Below are 20,054 nucleotides of genomic sequence, written 5' to 3' on the forward strand. Positions count from 1 at the left end.
TAGTTTAGTCCTTGTAAAAAAGTGGTTTGTAGATTTCTTAACTAAAAATAGAATTACCATTCAACCCAACAGTCCCGTTATTGGGTATGTACCCAAAAGAAAATAAATTGTTCTAACAAAAAGACACCTGCGCTAGTATGTTTATCACAGCACTATTCATAATAGCAAAAACATGGAATTGACCTAGATGCTCATCAGTGGATTGGATAAAGAAAATGCACGTATACACCACAGAATACAACACAGCCATAAACAAGAATGCAATAATGTCCAATAATGTCCTTTGCAGCAACATGGATGCAGCTAGATGCCATTATCTTACATGCTTTAATGCAGAAACAGAAAAGCAAAACCCACATATTTTCACTAGTAAGTGGGAGCAAAACATTTGATATACATAGGCACAAAGGTGGGAAAAATAGACCCTGGGGGTCAGGCACGGTGGCTCATGCCTGTAATCCCAGCACTTTGGGAGGCTGAGGTGGTGCTTAAGCTCAGGAGTTTGAGACCAGCCTGGGCAATATGGCAAAACCCATCTTAAAAAAAAAAAAAAAAAAAAAAAAGACACTGGGAATTCTAAATGAAGGGAAGGAAAGGGGAGGCAAGGTTGAAAAAATACCTGTCAGGCACTGTGTTCACGGCCATTAGAAAGCAGTCAATCAACTCCTACCTGAAGCTATGAGTTTCTCAGTTTTCTACTCTAAGGCTGGTTGCTTCAACTATTTGAGCCATCACATACCTTTTCCTTCGTTCCCTATTTAACTTTGCCAGAATTCATTTCTGTTGTTTGCACCCAAAGTCTCCAATTAATATATGTGACAATTATTGGAATAATTGTAGCATTTTCATTCTGAATTTTCTGACCTCTCTATGCCTGAAAGCCCTCATGAGTGTCTAGCAAGGGCCTGGGTGGGAAAAGTAAGAAATAGAATGGAAGGATAAATAAAGGTAACTATGGGGAAGAACAGGACAAGAAGAGACAGGAGAAGGGGCTAGAGGAAGGAATCAGTTGTGTGCCATTCAAAGTTAAGGTACTGAATTTGTTTGTCTTTCATGAGACAGTCTGAATTCTTTTGTTTTTTAAAGGGCTGTGTTGATCATCATTTTCACACTGTAGCAGGGGGGTATGGATTCAGTGCAGTGGTCCAACGACCTCATTAAGCCAAATTCCAGAATTAAGTTTGCTGTGTTTGCCTTAAGTCAGTGTCAGGAATGCTCACCTCCTTCAGCACGGGGCCTTCACGCTTACAGTAGACCTTCTGTACGTACTCGTCGAGGTCTGTAAGAATTGATGGATACGTACACATTTGTGAGGATATAGTTCTTGAAATTGCTACCCAGGAAGGAAACTATCTTCAAGGTAGTGAAACCATTAACAGTGCAGTGGAAAGGTTTTTATGATGGTCCCATCCCCACCTCCTGGTGTTCATGAGCTTGTGTGATCTCCTTCTATTAAGTGTAGGGGGGATTGTGACTTGCTTCTTACACATAGAATGCAGCAAAGATGATGGGACTATACATGATTACATGACATCATACTGGAGTCTGTCCCTTACTAGCTTTGGGGAAGCAAGTGGTCATGTTGGGGAGCCCCTTGTGGTAAGGAATCGTGGACAGCCTCAAGGAACTGGGGCAGCAGAAACTGTGGACTTTGGTCCTATAGTGGCAAGAAAATAAATTTTGATAACTAACTAATTGTGGAAGCTAATCTTCCCTATCCCAGCCTTAGATGGGACCACAGCCCCAGTTGACACCTGAATTACACCCTTGTGAGACACTGAGTACCTTGGTAAGCTGTGCACAGGATGTTTTTTTAAGCTTCTAGGTTTCTGGTAATATTGCTTCTTAGTGATAGGTAACTACGACAGGTAGCTTATGTCATAGATGAGAGCCTGGATTTGGAAAGCCATTAGAACCAGTAGAGCCTCACCTCTGCCCTTTCATACTTGTATCCTTGGATGACTTGGCTAACCTAAGGCCGAGTTTTGCAATAGGCATAAAGCAAGGTTACTCAACCTTGGCACTATTGACTTTTGGAGCTGGGAGACTATTCTATGCATTGTAGGATGTTTAGCAGCATTCCTGGCCTCTACCCGTTAAAGCATCTCCTGCCCCCAATCCATGACAACCAAAAATGTCTCCAGACATTGCCAAATGTTGCCAGAGGGGTAGGGTAGGGGAAAAATTGCTCCCAGTTGAGAATTACTGGTATCAAGATTAGTGAGGATGATAATAGTGGTTACGCCTACTTAATGGTGTCATTAAACCATAAAATGGACGTTTTAAATGAGATAGACAAAAACTTGAAAATTTTAATAATAAGAACTTAAAGAATGTAATGCATCAAGGATATTTTTATTCTCTTAGTTGCATCTGTTGCCGGAACATGGATTTTGGCTGATGCCAAATCTGTCAAGAAGGGAGCAATATCTCCTAGCATGAGATGAGAGAAAATGCTAGCTCATGAGAGTGAGAGGGGAGGAAGATATGAGATGGAAAGAGGAAAGGAAGGTCAAAGCCCTCAGTGGAGCTATGTGCTTCATGGAACTTCTGGGTTTACCAAAGGTTGCACATATGTGGTTGGGAATGGGATGCTGAGAGCAGAATCCAATGGGCACTAGCAGTCATATGGGTGAGACAAGTACTCTTGAAGGCTCCGTTAGCCTGTGACATTGGGTTGGGAGCAACACTGCCCAGATCTTGAGGGATGTGGGACCCCAAGTGATGCCTGGATTGTGTTGATGTTGTTGTCATCATCATTATGACTACAGGTATAGATGGGTACTAGCTAGAAGCGTTTCTTTTTCAAATCCAGACATTTTAAATTTCTTCCCAATTGAAAACAAAAGTGTTGCAGTTTCATATAAAAGTGAGTGAATGAGCACCTTGGGCCTCCTGGTAATTAGTTTAAGCTGGAACATCACTGACCAAAAATAATAAAAAGGGAATCTCCTATCTCTTTATAAAGCTTGGTTATAGTGATTGGACACAGTTTAAACCAGCCTAAAATGATGGAAAATTCCCTGAAGGAAGAAAACAGAGAATGCAGAAGAAGCTACCCTTGCTAATCAGTTATAAAATAGTTCAGTAAAAGCCTCTTGTATCGATTACTTTTTCTTTCTCTTTTCCTTTTCCTTCGTCCTAATTTCCATCCTTGGCCTCTTCACCCTGCACAATATTTGGTCCTGTAACAAAAAGGTCCAAAATGCACATAAGTCCACAAAATCGATAGTGGAGGGTCAGTGAATACAACAGGTGCATTTGAACACTGTCTTTACAATAATGCCTCCAGGAGATGAAATAGCAACAGTTAGCACTTTCACCATTTTCACACATGTGGAAATGCTTCTAAATGCTGCATGTGCACTAACCCGTCTGACTTGAGAGAAGCCCTGTCATGCTATAAGGTGCCATTCTTGTGCCTACTTGTGAGATAATAACAGTACTACTAATGAACATCTGTCTAGTGGCATGTTCTGGTTTGAAGACTCTACACTGATTAACTCATTTGATTTAATCCTTATGTAACAACTCTCTGAAATTGTTATTATCCAATTTTAAAGCTGAGAAAATTGAGGCATGGAGGGGTGAAGGGCCTTGCCAGGATTTCTCAGGTAATCTTGTCCTACTGTACCTGCCATCGCTACCTTCACCTTCCCATCTGGTAGACAGCTCCATGCAAACCTGGAAAGTTTTAGATATGTCTACAGTTAACTCAGAACAAAGCAAGCACTAGAAGTGGTGTATGCATGTGAGTGTGTGTGTTCCTCCAAAATGAAAGATGAATATTTAGGTAAGACTAGATTCCATTTATTTTGCGGTACATCTGCAGCCCAAATAGAACTGCTCACTGCATTTTTTCATGCTGTAGTAAATGTTGAAGTTTGTTTCCAGTAATGAAATAGTGCAATTATATGTACTTGTGAGATAAGTCACAAAGCAAGAGATAAGCACTACTGTTTAGATATCAACAAAAGAGTATAACTGCTAAAAACTAGGTTACATTTTAGCCCTGTCTAAGTAAGCCTGGAATGTGTGTAAAATCACTAGCATAGAGTTTTGCAAAGTAGGTTATCAGGCTCTGGTTTGAGCTACACTTTGGCAGCTTGTGACACCCAAAGACAATTCTGTGATATTTGTATTGTTAAATGTGATCTCCAGCAGCATCTGTAAAGTGAGGCAATAAATAGCTCGCGTCTTTTGCTGGAGGCGGCAAGCGACTCTTTGCATAGGTAGTAAAATCACAAAAGTTGCAGGTACATCAGGAAGCAGCAGTGGTGTCAGATGGAAAAGATTCATACCTGAATGAGCAATTAGCATCAAACTTATCTGAGGGGAGATGACATATGCACATCCACTTTATTCTGAAGAAGCAGAATTTTTATTCCATTGCTCAAGATATCTCTCAATCAGGGGTTCTTAACCTTTTAGAGGACGCCAAGTCCTCTGAGATTTTCATGAAAAGTGTGATCTCATAACCAGAACAATCTACATAGGCATCTGTAATTGAAGAAGAGTTTTTATTCCTTATGTCTCCTCTACCCATTTTTTTGTCTTTTAAAAATCATTCAAGCAGGAAGATGTATCCTGGGCTTCTCTGTCTCATAGAAGACTTCATTTTCAAAAGGCTGAGTGTGTAAGAAGAGGAACAGAGTTTATGGGGTTAGTCTTAGGATTTGCTCAAATCAGGGATGACTCTTCTCTTTGCATCAGACTGTACCTTGAAAGAACTACAGAGAGAAATGGTAGATTCCAAGGAGACAGAGAAAATTACAGAGTGCCACATTCAGATTACTCCCTACGTAAGTTACATACAGACATTACAGAGCTCTTCTCATGGTGAGCTTCTTCAGTGGTCTGTGCGGTTCTGCTCCCAGGGGTTGGGTGACTGACTTGTCCATGGGAATGAACACAAAGTCCATAGCCAAGACCCTGGAGATTGGCCAAGACTGAGTGACCCAAGGAAATGAGATTGGGTGGAGTATTCTACCTGCTTGTATACTTTTGAGGTGTGTTGTGGCATCTAATCTCGAATCTCTTGTCTCACTGGAGATATCGAGGAGCCAGTTTCTGTTTTAGTAGAAATTAAAAATTGAGAAAGCAAAATTTATGAACATATGGATATTGAACAGGGACACTAGAGATATCTTTTTCATTGCTACAGATATACTGCCCAGGAAGGGACTGACAGTTGCTAGTATAATTTATTTTGGTAGTAATCATAGTCCGTTCATCCCATCTGCTTCTCTTAAGAAGAGAGAATGGGATACAGTGATACAAAGGGTATGGAGGATCATGAAGGAAGTTTCTCACGGCCTTCCTCGTAAGGAGGAAAGAGCCAGAAGAGATGTGTAGGATGATGTAGAGTTCTCTGTGAGAATAAAGGACATGAAATAAGTTTTTCACAGGTTCTGCACATGTGGAACACATGCATATACATTTGTGACAGACATATACTCAAAACACACACACCACACACACACTCACAACATATTAGAGAGAGAAGCTGGGATCTAGACCCAGAGAGAACTTCTGGGCAGCATCCTAAGGCTTTGTAAAGGCTAAACCATAGCTTACATATGCATAAAAGCACACAGATACAGGGCACCCATGCTCCAGAATTCATTTGCTCTGAACTAGTTATAATTTGTAGAATTCATCCTGTTAGATTAGGCCTCATGCATACTGTTCCCTAGGTCCACAATGCTTAATCCCAGCCCTAACTCTTCTTTATTCAGCAAATTGTCACCGTTCTTCAAAACTCAGCTCAGGCAACAGTTCCTTCAGCAATTCCATCCTACACATCAAGGCAATTCGTGTAAGTCTCTTCCATGATCTTGTAACCCATGTGCTGACATTTTAAGTTGTACTGTACTAATTGATTTAATTGTTTCTTCCTCCTCTGAATTCCAAGTTTCTTGAGGGCAGGGGCCATGTTTCATTCAACTGTGCTTTGCATAGTGTCCTTCATAATATATGCATGCATAGGTGAAGGAATTGATGACTCAGGAAAACCAGGATGATGAATATTGAATGAAGAGTTTGAATGAAGTGGAAAAACTCAGTAATAGCTGGCTTTTGAAAAGAGTATCTTTCAACAAAAGTGACTGATTATGCTAACAAATGTAGGGGAAATAAAAATGTGAATCAGGAGCTTGCATTTGGCCCTAGATAGTTGCAGACTGCCAGTAGTTACCAAGGGGCAAGATGTATAATGGTTAGAAGCTTAGGATCCTGAACTAAAAAGTCAAGGGTTCAAAGCCAAGCTCTCACCATTACTATCCATATGAGCATGAGACAGTTATTGAACTTTTCTGAGCTTCCACTTCCTAATCTGTTAAAAGAGAGTGAGAAGTAGACACCTTTTTTAGGTATTGTAAAGATTCAATAGAAAGATTGCATGTACAGTGGTTAGTTGGGTACCTGACACATGGCTCCGGTATCTCATAAATGTTAACACTGTGTAGGTCTATTTGAAGGCAGTTGCATTTGCTTGGGACTCTTTCCCCAAGCTGAAATTTTAGGACAATACTGGATATCAGCTTATAACAGTGCCATCCTATGTTCTGCTTAATAAATGCTTAATAAATTAATTTTATGGTCTCTATTTTGAGTAAAAGCATGCGATTTTCATTCATTAGTATTCATGAGCATTGTCCATAGTAATAACATTTCACAAACATTAAAGAATTTAATGTCTACACATGCCACTTTTATCTGTCTATATCTATCTATCATCTATCAACTATATACAGACACATAGACATCAATAAAGTTTCGGTGGTAATTATCACTAGCAATATTTTCTACTCATGAATTTTTTTTTTCAGCAAGGGTCATCAAACTTATTTACAAAGAAGCACGCTACGAACATTCATGTTTTTTCTATTCTGGAATTTGTGACCACAGTCAGACTTCTGAATCCTTCTTTATTTGTACTTTGCATGTTGTAGGAGGTCTAGAACATTCATATTAATGTACTTCACTAGCTAGAAATGAATATCAAAAACTGAATTATGGAAATAGTGGCATAATTATAGTATGACAGTAGTAGGGAATTAATCTTAGGACAACTGCCTAAGGCATTGGGAAACACTGGTCAGCCACACTGTCTTTAGTGATGGACTGAGGTAGGTTCAGTTAATTGCACTAGCAGCTTTAGAGGAGCAGAGAGGCCTGATAGAGTCCAAAAATAATATTATAAAAAATTATTTTCAGCTAGATTGAATCTAAAAACAAGCAGAGAGGTCGCTAGAATTCCCAAATTCTTATCTTGACTTTGATCTTGAAAGCTGTATGACTTTTGGACCTAAATTTCTTCAATATATACAGTAGTCATGACAGGAGGAAAGACATTCAAAACATGGGGTATATGAATGATCATCAAAAAGTTCGTGAACTTCTTGTAACTTTTCTGTGTAGGTGCATTTTTCTGGAGTGAGTCTGGGCTATTTTCATCAGATTTTTGAAGGGGTTCATGAATATAAACATAATCAATAATCACTCCCCATATTGTACAATGTAAAATCTTAAGGATTTTAAGATTTCCTCTCAGATCCAAGATTTTATGATTCTCTTAAGGTTGCTACTAAAACCTAATAATATAAACATATAAAATACATAAGAAGTTTTGTAAAGATAATGTCTTGTTTCTAATTCCTTTTTGGGAAAATAGCAGAGTGTAACAGTCAAAGCTCAGTGGATCTAGTAACATATATTTCAAACTGAGTTTAAATAATTGTTATGGTATTTTAATAGTTGTACCTTGAAAAATTGACTCTATGTTCAAATATATTTTGAAAATATATACTATATCTCTCTCAGAGATTCCTAGAGCCATTGGCATATAGTAAGCCCTAAGCAATTCTACACTTAAGAACCTGTTTACATTTTTTAAACACAGTGTATTCTAATTTACTTGATTATAGAGCTTCTTAACAACAACAAAAAACACCTGTTTACATCTTAAAAGATAATTCTTCTGAGGAATGCATTATTAGTAATGCTGACCTAGTCTATTTCATCTTTAATTCTTCAAGGAATGTTGGTGGCCTTCACCGGGTTCTTTGAGGTCTGATAATGTTTTCTTAATGGCATACATGCATTTCAGTTACAATTTCATGATGTTTTAGGAAGGCTTAAATAAGTGTAGGAAAAAGTGACCCATTTTCAAATGGCAGAAGGGAGGTATAATTAGAAAGAGCTGAATGTTGTGCTGGATAAATTCAGAAATGCAAGGGCAAGGGAGGGTGTATGGAGAGTTGTGGGTATCTGATTAGAGGTTCATTCATTCATGCATTTGTTTATTTATTCATTCTAGAATAAGTATTGAAAATCTCCTAAGTAATGGGATCGTGAGAGTACCTGATAATCTGAAGAAGACTGGGAAACAATGTCTTACCTTAAGGTACTCAAAATCAAATGATATTAGGAGGCAGGAAATAATTACAATACAGAATGATGCATTATAGGGTAGATGTAGATACTATTGCTCCAAAAACACAGAAAAAGGAGCCAGTTATTTTGGCAGATCTGAAGAAGGCTTCAAGGACCAGATGACATTTGAATTGGCTTTAATAGTCACAGTTGAATAAATTAAGTCTATTCATTCATAGGAAGGCTTAAAATGAGTATAGGAAAAAACATAGCAGGAGGATATGCTGCTTATTAAAGTGAAAATTATACCAGTTTAGATTTTGGCTAATGGCATTTTGGCTGCAGTGAAAAAAAAACCCCAACTCAAACCAGCTTAAACAATAAAGAAGTATATTATCTCACTAATAGCAACTTCAGAAGGAGGCCTTCAGGGTCATTAACTTATTTCTTGCTCCATTTTGCCATCTTTATCCTGAATTTATTCTCAGCAAGATGGCTGCAGAAGTTGCAGCCTTTACATCTACAGAAACAATGTCTAGAAGCAAAGAGATTTTCTCCCCTTTGGTTCCTTCTTAGGAGAAAGAAAACCCTTCTCAGGACTCTCTTAAGAGATGTCTCTATATGTTTTATTCACCAGATATGAGCCACATGACGGGTCCTAAGCCAATCTCTGGCAAGGGGATCTTTACACCAATAAAGTCCACTTAGAACGCTGAGAGTGATGCCATCTTACCCAAAGTACATGGGTTGCACAGCAAAGAGGTGCATACCTGTTTAAAGTGAGAATCCTGTCCGGAACTGAGAAAGGAGTAAGGAGGTGCTCAGCAGGCAATCTACAGCGTATTCCAAGAGGGCTATCAAAGAACATTGCCATGTGCAAGATACTTTTTTGATAGCAGATATATTGTCTTTCCCTGTGTCAGGGCCAAGACTAACAGTCTGAACATAGGTAGTTGCCTGGGGTGCTTCTCTATAATCTTATCTATATTTTAATCTGAAAGAGCATGTATTATTGTAATTTAAAACACTATTCTTTACAATATCTTCCACACTGGCATACCATAAGGTATCTTGGAACTATTCAAATTCACGTCTCCCTTGAGTCTTTGTTCTCTACTAGAATTTAGCATGGTCCTTTCTAAGAACATGAACTATAATATTAGAGACGTGCTCAAAGTCTCATACTATGTGCTATGCAAAGTTAGATTTGTAGAAAATCATTAGATCATGATGATGATTTGACAGTAAATTGTGATTTCAGTTAATGACAAACATAAAAAGGTGTTGAACTAATTCAAATAAATAGAGTTGCAGTTTCTTTATTGTACATAGAGAAAGAAAAAGCCCAACCACATCAATCTTTTTGTTTTCATATTGATTAACATTAATTGCTTAAAACTCTGATGCCAGCAATATATTACTGATTTATGGTTTGTGAAAGCTATTGACATATGTGGAGATGCAATAAGGAATTTTTTTTTAAGGCATGATTAGAATAGATTGCAATGGGGATTATCTAATTATTGAGTAAGCACTAGTGATGAACTTTCGTAATAAAAATACCGTATGCTCACCAGGGGACTGTGGGACTAAAATAATGGCTGACTCTGACAGCACAAATTAGTTTTTCTTTTTTTTTGCTCTTAAGTAGAAATTCTCACAAATGTTCTTTTGGAAGCAAAGAATGAGTGAGTTGAATAACTGTTTTCCACTCCTTCATCTCAATTTTCCTTTTTAAAATTATTAGTTATTTGAATTATTCCCTAATTGAATTATTCCCCAATTGAATTATTCCCCTTTTTTTCCTAAATAATTCATTTTTAAGCATCCAACAATAGAAGTGACAAAACCTCAATGTAAGGCACAATGTCATTAACTATTTTGTACCCATAGCTTATATTTTTAGTACATTTACTGTGTGTCAGGACCTTGACAATTATCCACAAGCCCCAGTGGACCCTGAATATGACCAACTCCCCATGTTCAATCCCCATAATTGTAATACCTAGTATGGTTTATGTTTTCCTAACTGGTTCCTGGCTGATGCTGTGTATTGTTACTTTACCCACATTTCAGGTAAAGAAACCCACAGAAGGGAAAATTACAGCTAATGGATAGAAACTGTGTTTGAACTAAGGCAGTTTGACTTCAGTGTCAAACTCCTTTATACCCCATTGTTCTTCTGGATCTTAAATTTAGAAGTCTGAATTGGGAGAGACCATAGAAAATGTTTAATACAACTAATATTGTACTCTGTGGTGAAAAACTGAAAGCTTTTCCTCTAATATCAGCACAAGATAAGGATGCCCACTCTCAACACTTATATTAAACATAGTACTGGAAGTCCTAGCCAGAGCAGTCAGGCAAGAAAAAGAAAGAAAAGGCATCCAGCAAAATTCTCCTTGTAGGTAACATAATCTTATGTATGGGAAACCCTATAATCTACAAAAAAAAAAAAAAAAAAAAAAAAAAAAAAAAAAAAAAAAAATCCCTCTTAGAATTAATAAATTCAATTAAATTACAGGATATGAAATCGACCTGCAAAAATCAATTATATTTCTATACACTAACAGTGAACAATACAAAAAGGAAGTTGAGAAAATACCATTTATAATATCAACAAATAACCATAATAATAAGGTTAATCAAGGATGTAGAAGACTTATACATTGAAAATGACACAAAATTGATTAAAAATAATTTAAAAGACACAAATAAATGGAAAGACATCTAATCCATACTACAGATTCCATACTATCCTCATCAAAATCCCAATGGCAGTGTTTCAGAATAGTAAAAACAATCATAAGATTTCTATGGAACTCCCAAAGACCAAGAATAGACAAAGCAATGTTGATAAAGAAGAATAAAGCTAGAAACACCAAAATTATTGACTTCTAAATATATAATAAAACTATTCTAATTAAAAGACCGTGGTCCTGGCACAAAGACAGACATATAGACCAGTGGAACAGAATAAAGAGCCGAGAAACACATACATATATGATCAACTGATCTTCAATGAGAGTGTCAAGATTATCAATGGAGAAAGGACAGTCTTTTTAACAAATGGTGTTAGAAATACTGGATTATCCACATGCAAAAGAATAAAATTGAATCCTTATCTTATACCATATATAAAAATCAACTCAAAATACAGACTTAAATGTAAGACCTGAAACTGTAAAACTCCTGGAAGAAAATAGGAGAGAACCTCCTTGAAAATGTCTCAGTTTCTAGAAGGAAGCAAAATTTTAGAAAAGTGAAATACTTGCCAAACTAGGTCACACCCAAAGGGCAGTATTTTCTTTTATTCATTCAATTCACTGAACAAATGTTGATCCAGGGTTTTCTATTTTGGGCACTTGCCATACAGTAATGGAACAAACTAAGTTTCTACTCTCATGGAGTTGGTAGGATATTTATATGTTAAGAGATGGAAAATAGTAAATTACAGAAGCCCCAAAGAAGGAGATGTATGCAACGCAGTGGGGGTGGCCTAAAAATTTGGTAGAGTGATCTAGGTAGACCTCATTAAGAAGGTGACATCTGAGTAAAGACTTAAAGTTGTTGTTGAGGTAAGGTGAGAGGATATATGGGGACAGAGCATGCCAGGTATGGGAAGATAAGCATAAAGGCTTAGGAAGAAACATGCTTGCCAGGATAAGACACATCTAGGAGGATGGTGTGGCTGGATGGAGGGAGAGTATAGGAGATGAAGTCAAAGAGGAACTGAGATCTGGAGGCCTCCATAAAGACTCAGAAGTTTCTTTCAGGTTGGCAACTATTGCACAGTTGAGCAGAAGAGTAACCGGGTCTGACCAACATGTACAAATTTTTTAATATATGTTGTTTCATTTTATGTTTAAACTATTTTTATCCCGTGCTCTAACCTGTTCCTAGAGTTCCAGATTTATGTACACAACTGCCTTATATGCATCATTAGACATCTCAGACTTAACATGACAACATTGGAAACCTTGATTCTCCACCAAATATGCCTCTTCCCCAGACATCTCCCCTTCTCAGTAAATGACAACTCATCCCTTTCCGTTGATCAGGCCCAAACCCCAAGGGATTCTTACCTCCCTCTTTCCTCATTTCTTATTTATTAGCTAATCCCATTGACTACATTAAAATTAGCTAATCCCATTAACTACATTAAAAATTAGTTCAAAAACCCACTGCTTACACATGTGCTGCTTCCATCCTACCACTTTGCATCTCTCTCGAACTCTGACCATCATCTCCTAACAGACCTTGCTGCTTATACTTTTGCCTACTTGCAGCCTACATCTCATCATAATAGCTGGAGTGAAACTTTTAAAATGTAAGTCAGGTCATGCTGTTACTCTGCTTAAAACTCTTCACTAGCTCCTTATTTCCAGCAAAACAAAATCTAGTGTCTTTGCAATGGCCGTTATGGCCCTATGTGACCTTACCCTTTACCATTTCTCTGACCACATGTCCTACTAATCTCCCTCTTATTTGTGTTATTGCAGTCACACTTGACTCCTTGCTGTTCTTTAAACACGTTTAGTGCAGTTACTCATCAAAACATTTGTTTTCATCATTTCCTCAACTTAGAAGCCTTTTCTCTTACATATCTCTCACTTGTTGGTCATATTTTATGTGACTGGGAGGGAAAAATATCTGATATAGTCTTAGTTATTGCTTCATGCACAGCTCTGATAAAAGTGCTTAAACATAGAAGTGGGTTTCAATAAATAAGTTGTTGGACTGATGGATGGTTAGATGGATTAATGAATGGATGGGTGAGGCAGATGTTTGGATTGATAGATGGATAGGTGGTTGGATGGGTAGGTGGATGAATGGATGAGTGGTTAGAAGAGTGAATGGGTGGATTGAAAATAAACTGGTAATGTTTACATAATTCATCTGGAAGCCATGCATATGAAGAAAATGGCCTGAGATGATGATGATGATGACGATGACGATGATAATGATGATGGAGAGAGTCACCTCATATGTTTACTTATTTTTGCCTGAATTAGTTTAAATTTAGTATTGTTACTTACCTGAAAACTAAATAGAGTCTAAGACTATACCACCTCATAAGATTATCTTTATTCACTTGAAAAATATGTATTGAGAACTTTCTATGCCAGCCACAATTCCAAACATTGAGAACAGAAAAATAAATAAGATCTTTGCTTATGGAGTTCACATCTTAGAGGAAAAGACAGACTAGTATATAAATAACACGGTTTCAGATAGTAATATGTGCTATTAAGAGAAATCAGTGAGTAGGAGAGGATAGGGAATGATAAAGTTTGTTCTCTGAGGATCCTTAGAGAAAGCCTATCAAAGGAAGGATATTCCAGAATAGGCAGATCCATAGAGACAGAGAACAGATCAGTGATTTCTAGGGGCTGGTGGGAGGTGGGAATGAGGAAGGCCTGCTTAATGAGCACTGGGTTGTCTTTTGGGGTGATGAAAATGTTTTGGAAGTAAAAGTGTTGGTTGCACTAAATGTACTAAATACCACTGAATTGTTCACTTTAAAATGCTTACTTTTATGTTAATTTCATCACAATAAAACTAAAAATGAAAAAAGGGCAAAATGTTAACGCAGAGATTTGAAGAATGAGAAGCTGAGCCAGGTAAGAGCATTTGAATGTTGCAGACTGCTCCAAGTAGAGGGAAGAGAAAATGGATAGATTCTGAATTGGGGCAGGTTGGGATGCTTGGGTTAGTTTCAGAAGTCTAGGGATAGAAGCAGTTAAAATGTAGAGATTGAAAAGAGAGTGGCAGGAGAGGAGCCCAAAAGAGTGGCTGTGCTCAACTGGTCAGTCCCTTGTACCCAAATATGGAGCAGTGAACTACCCATCTAGTGGTTTTCTCAGGCAAATGCAAAAGAGAGAGAGCAGCTAGCAAGTGATTATAATGTGGGGCAACAGGAGCTAAACTAGACAAGAATAGAAGTGAGAACATGAAAATGTAAGATAAAAAAGTAGCAGAGCGGATGGATTGGATGCCTGTATTATTCCATTCTCAGGCTCCTACAAAGAACTGCCCAAGACCAGGTGATTTACAAGGAAAAGAGGCTTAATTGGCTTACAGTTCCACAGGGCTGGGGAGGCCTCAGGAAACTTACAGTCATGGTGGAAGGGGAAGCAAACATGTCCTTCTTCACATGGTGGCAGGAGAGAGAAGAATGAGAGCCAAGCAAGAGGGGAAGCCCCTTATAAAACCACCCGATCTTGTGAGAACTTACTCATTATCACAAAAATAGTATGGGAGAAACTGCCCCCATGATGCAGTTATCTCCCACCAGTTCTCTTCTACCACGTGTAGGGATTATGGGAACTACAATTCAAGATGAGATTTGAGTGGAGACACAATCAAACTATATCAATGTCTCAGTAGGGTTAGAGAATTGTTGCATAGAAATACTAGAGAGAAACTGAACTGGAAAGATAGATTGTGGTGGTTAGCAAGTGGGACCCATGGAATTAAGATTTGACTTGTTTTGAGGTGGTATGGCTCTCAGTGATGCAGTTAGTAGTGTAATTATATAAGTGCAAGACTGAGGTCAACTAGAGGAAACACTGTGGTATGTGTGAATTCAGATTATCAGCCTATGTGATTGTTTAAGGTCCCAAGGGAACTGATGGGAGAAATGAAAATGCAGGCCTCTGAGCCACAGTCTTTGTTGAATAATGGGGGGATGTCATGTTTCTAGGAGATGGCAACAAGGATGAATATGAGTTTGCATCTTAGATGGCATTTACTTCATGGAAGAAGGTGGAACAAATTGTTTTGAGGGAGCTATGAAGAGCTAGAAGGACAACTACCTTACTCACAGGCCTGGTAGGACCTGGGATGTGCAGGAGAAATTGTATTTTGATTACAGTAAAGTTTGTTAGAGCCAGAAGAAAAAGAGAATATTTCAAGAAGAGATGGGGAGTCGGGGTGATTTTTCTGGTGACAGACCATGAGTTCCAGTGTAGGACAGGAGTTGGAAGTTGCAGATTGGGCCATATCAGAGCATCCACCCACCCTCTGGGGATAAAATGAAGGATGCGTGGAGATGCTTGGACTTTGATTAATAACTGGTATAAAAGGGAAGTAAAACTAGGTCATAATAGGTCTGTGCTATTATGACCAAGTTTGGCTTGGCTTCCTGGCACTTTGTGGGACTGAGGCTAAAGATATATGGTGGGCAGCTGGGTAATAGGGAGCTGCAGAGATAAAGATGAACATTCCTAAACTGCTTCTCTGAAGAAAAAAACAACCAACTTTCAACTAAAACTCGGTAGGACTATTCAGACATTCTTGATAGCATCTCATCCAGTAATAGTTTATGGTAAACATCTTCAATAGCTCCTTGACAAAAAGTGGTAAATTTATTCATCTGGTAAAAAATAAATTGATTTCTGGCAAAAGGGCCCTCTGTGAATTGATATTTGACAAACCGAGTTTTGTTTGCTGCTGTTGCTTCCAGCAGAGAAGCTAGAGGTGTACCCGGAGCAGGTGGCACTCATTAGATGCTATTCTCGTTTCTTACTTTCTACATTAAACATCTTGGAGAAGGCCTCCAATTGGCTCATCTTGGGTACATGATGTCTCTGTGGTCAGAGGTGGGGTTTCGTGAAGGGCAGATGGCCTTGGGCATGAGGGGCAAGGGATTTCCCTGGAACAGGGGAGTAGGCTGGGTACTCTTCCCTTAAGAAGGCGGAGATGCTGGACAAACAGGGCAATTCCTTTATAGATTATTATTCCAGATTATTAGTCTTCAATTTGACCACAGAGAATGGGAGATTTAGAGAGTTAAAATGACTCAGACCCTCAGGATCAGAGATTGTCACATATAAAACCTCACAGCCCCTGGACCTCATCCCTACAGCTCTGAAAACATCTGCTAAGCTCCTACTCATAAATTATCAATCTGTGCACTTATATTTTATCCTGAAGTTCACACAAATTCATCTTACGAATTCACCAACATGACTCAGTGATCAAAATTACTTACGTGTAGCTCCCAATGTCTGCTGTAGCTGATGCACCAAAAATCAGACCCTCTGGCGAGAAGTCACAGTAGCAACAGAAACTTGGGTGTTGGATAAAAATCAGCCAGGGCTCATCATGTGCACAGAGCTTCGGGGAATTTTAAACCTGAAAAAGATCCCTGACCTCAGTGCTTTGTCTGTTCAACTTGTTCCTTCTCTTGGTGGAGAGGAAACACTATCAATAGTGTACAATTTATTTTTTCTGTTGTGTGAATCAGATGTTATGAGAGTAGATGTCTTGGTTTATTTTAAATAGGAAGAAATTGATGATATTTACCTGGTATCATTTAATACATGAGTGGTCAAGTTCAAACCACATACCTGACATTCTGGTTTGCCATGAAGTATACTTTGCCCTTCATCTCACCTAAAATACATGTATAAATTGAGAGTTTTTATATTTATTTAATCTTAAGCATTGCTCAGACAACAAATACTAATTTAAGATCTCTGATGCTATATTTTCGAGTGTGATTCTGATAAGACCTGCTTTTCAAGTGGGCTGGGTAAACCCAAGATTACACTGAAAACAACCATTAGCTTTGGTGCTGTTTTTGTTTCTTAAAACAATTCTTGTCAACTAGGGCTAGCCCCAATATCAAAGAACAGTTATACAGGCGTGTAAAAAAATCCTCCCTTCTGAGTGAGTGAAATAAATCATTGCTCACTAACGGTGATATTTAGTGAGATTAATTTGAATTGCTTCCTCTTCTGGCTACATTTCACCACAGTCAGTATTTATCTTTTGAAGGTTTCCCAATCATCCACAAGAGATGGATTAGACTGAATTAGTTTTACAGGCGGAAATGTAAAAACAGAAATATAAATTGGAGTCTAATGACCATGGTTTGAAAAACTTTATGTACAGCACTCTGAAGACCACTAAAATAAATGTTTCCTGTGTCAGACAGAGCTTGACTCTAATTTCTGAATTTTTTTTCTTTAAGCAAGGAGGTTGAGTGATGACATATGGCTTGTGTCTGGTCATGATATCTTGGTGAAACAATCTGGGTGAAATAATTTTACAATTCGGGGACCTTGCATTGTATTTGACCTGATTTAAATGAGGAGGATTAAAAATTCATGCCATCACTATAATCTTGATGATGCTCTACATTTTTGAAGTTTAAGAACAATAATCTTTCATAATCATCTTTTTAAAAAAATTCTCAGTAGGTATTGGCTTCTTGTTTTACATACTAAAGAGTTCCGTGTTTTTTAGATAAATGTTATGAGGCAGCAGGCACACAATATTATAATGGTTTAGTATCACAATAGAGATTTAGGATCCTCAAATAACGTAAATTTGTGAGCACATATTGATTGCCTTGAGAGCAACCATTTCTTAGTCTCCTTTTTTTCCCCTAACACTCATAGTTTTCTCTGGGAATTTATTCCTTCTCCATTTTTGGTCTTGCATGTTGGGTAGAACAGGCCTGTCCCACAGTGTGAAGAATGTGAACTTGTTTTTGTGATGTGCATTAATGTGTCATAATTGAGGTGGAGATGACTCTTGGGAACACTGAGATGCCTCCTTTTGTTCCAAGAGGGCTAGTAAGAGCAATTCTGCATCTTCTGTTATGTGTGAAACAGCAGGTGCTGAGCCCCGGGAAATGCTCATGATTCTCAACAGAAGCAGAAATTGGACAAAGCAGGTGTGAGGGAGGGCAGAGGGGAGGCCATAAAGAAAGAGATCCTTGGTGGTCAGACCCTCAGCTGAAGACTTTCCAATTATGTGACACAAACAAATTGTTCCTGGAGTTTGGAGGAGCAACCCAGGTAATAGTCGCTTGCTAAGTATTTGTGATCCATTGACTCTATGAACGACTGGATGCATCCCATGTTAGTGAAGCTCATAAATTGAGAATTTATAGTTAGGGGCAAATTTTTCTCAAAAAAGAAAGAAAAAGATTTACCAACATTCTTCTTTAAACAAGAAATTTACTTAAAACATTTAAAATTTCAATATGTGAACATGTGAATTACATACAAATGTTCTGCAGCCTGCCAATGGGCTGAAATAAATTATACTTCTTTTTTTCTTTTCTTACAAATGCCCCACTTTTAAACACCCACATTTTTACAAGTGTCAAGTGTTGTGGAGAAACTGATGGCTATGAAGGATAGTCACTCCTCCTATCTCTCAAACACAGCCTGTTGACCTATCTTAGGGGCATGCGGTAGGATTCTTCCTGGTTTCCTTGTGATTGAGTGAGGCTGTTGACTGACTCTTGCCAATGAGCTGCAAGCAGACGTGTTACTTCTGGGATAAATATTTAGTTACCAGTGTGAGATCCGCTGGAGCTCTGGAGGTATGAAGGTCACCAATATTTGTGCCTCAGCCATGAGTGACTGATAGGAGCAGAGATCCCTGCCTACCTGCAGTGCCCATGGAGATTTTGGAATTGTTGGTTACTACATTAGAAACTAGCCTATCTGGACTGACCCACTGGTATCATGACTCAGTTATAGACAAAGGCACTAAAGCTAAATTCCCTCTGATCCGTGAGATAAACTGGCTTACAAATAGTTTTTCAATGGGATGACTGGTTAGACAATTATTTTCCTGAGCACAAGTTTTGGCGTTGAAGACCTAGAGGCATGTCCCTGGTTTCTGCAAACAGTGCCCTGCACAGGGACAAGTCAGAGAGGCTGTATAGAGGACACAGTAAAGGACTGGAGAAGAAGAAAGAGGAGGAAACAGATGAGATGCCGCATGTGTGGGTGAAGAGAGTGTTCATTTTTTGGAGTGGAGGGTAGAAAAATTAGAAAAAAAAGGGGGGGAGGATTCTATAAAGTGTTGGGATATAACTTAGTTTATCACAAGTTTTCCTCAAGTGATACAAGCAAAGATCAGACTACTTATGTGATCACCTTGTTTAGAATGTGCTACTTTTGTTTAACTTTATTGAAAGGCTGGTCCATAAAGATTCTAACCTTTATTAAGGTGATGTATATAAAACCAAGAATATGATTTGTTTGGAGTGAAGGCTTAATTTAAATTTTTGGGAAAGTTGGGCAGGCAATAAATATTTTAATTTTTATTCAGTAAGACTTAGGAATGTTTGCCATATGACCTAGAAATTCCACTCCTAGATAACTACCCAACAGAAATAAAAACATATACACACAAAGACTTGTATGTAAATGTTTGTGGCAACATTATTCATAATGCCCCAAAAGTGTCAATGGTATAAATATCCATCAACTGATGAATAAATAAATACAGTAGGGCCATAGAGTAGAATACTATTCAGCCATAAAAAGGAGAAAGATGCTGATATCTGCAACAAAGAATTTATAGGATGAATCTTAAACAGAAATGCTAAATGAAAGAAACCAAGCACATACAAAAATATGATTCCACTTATAAGAAATGTCCAGAAAAGGCAAATCTATGAAGGCAGAATAGAGATGAGGAGTTGCTTGGATCTGGGAGTGTGAATGCAGATTAATTTAAATGGGCATGATGATGAGTGTTTGAGTGATGAGAATGTTCTGAAACTGAATCCTGGTGATGGCTGTACAACTATAAATCTATTAAAAATTATTGAATTTTATACTTAAAATGGGTGAGGTTTTTGTTTGTTTGTTTGTTTGTTTCCTTAGATGGAGTCTCACTCTGTTGCCCAGGCTGGAGTGCAG

The sequence above is a fragment of the Chlorocebus sabaeus genome, chromosome 2 (assembly GCF_047675955.1).
Source record: "Chlorocebus sabaeus isolate Y175 chromosome 2, mChlSab1.0.hap1, whole genome shotgun sequence".
NCBI lineage: Eukaryota > Metazoa > Chordata > Mammalia > Primates > Cercopithecidae > Chlorocebus > Chlorocebus sabaeus.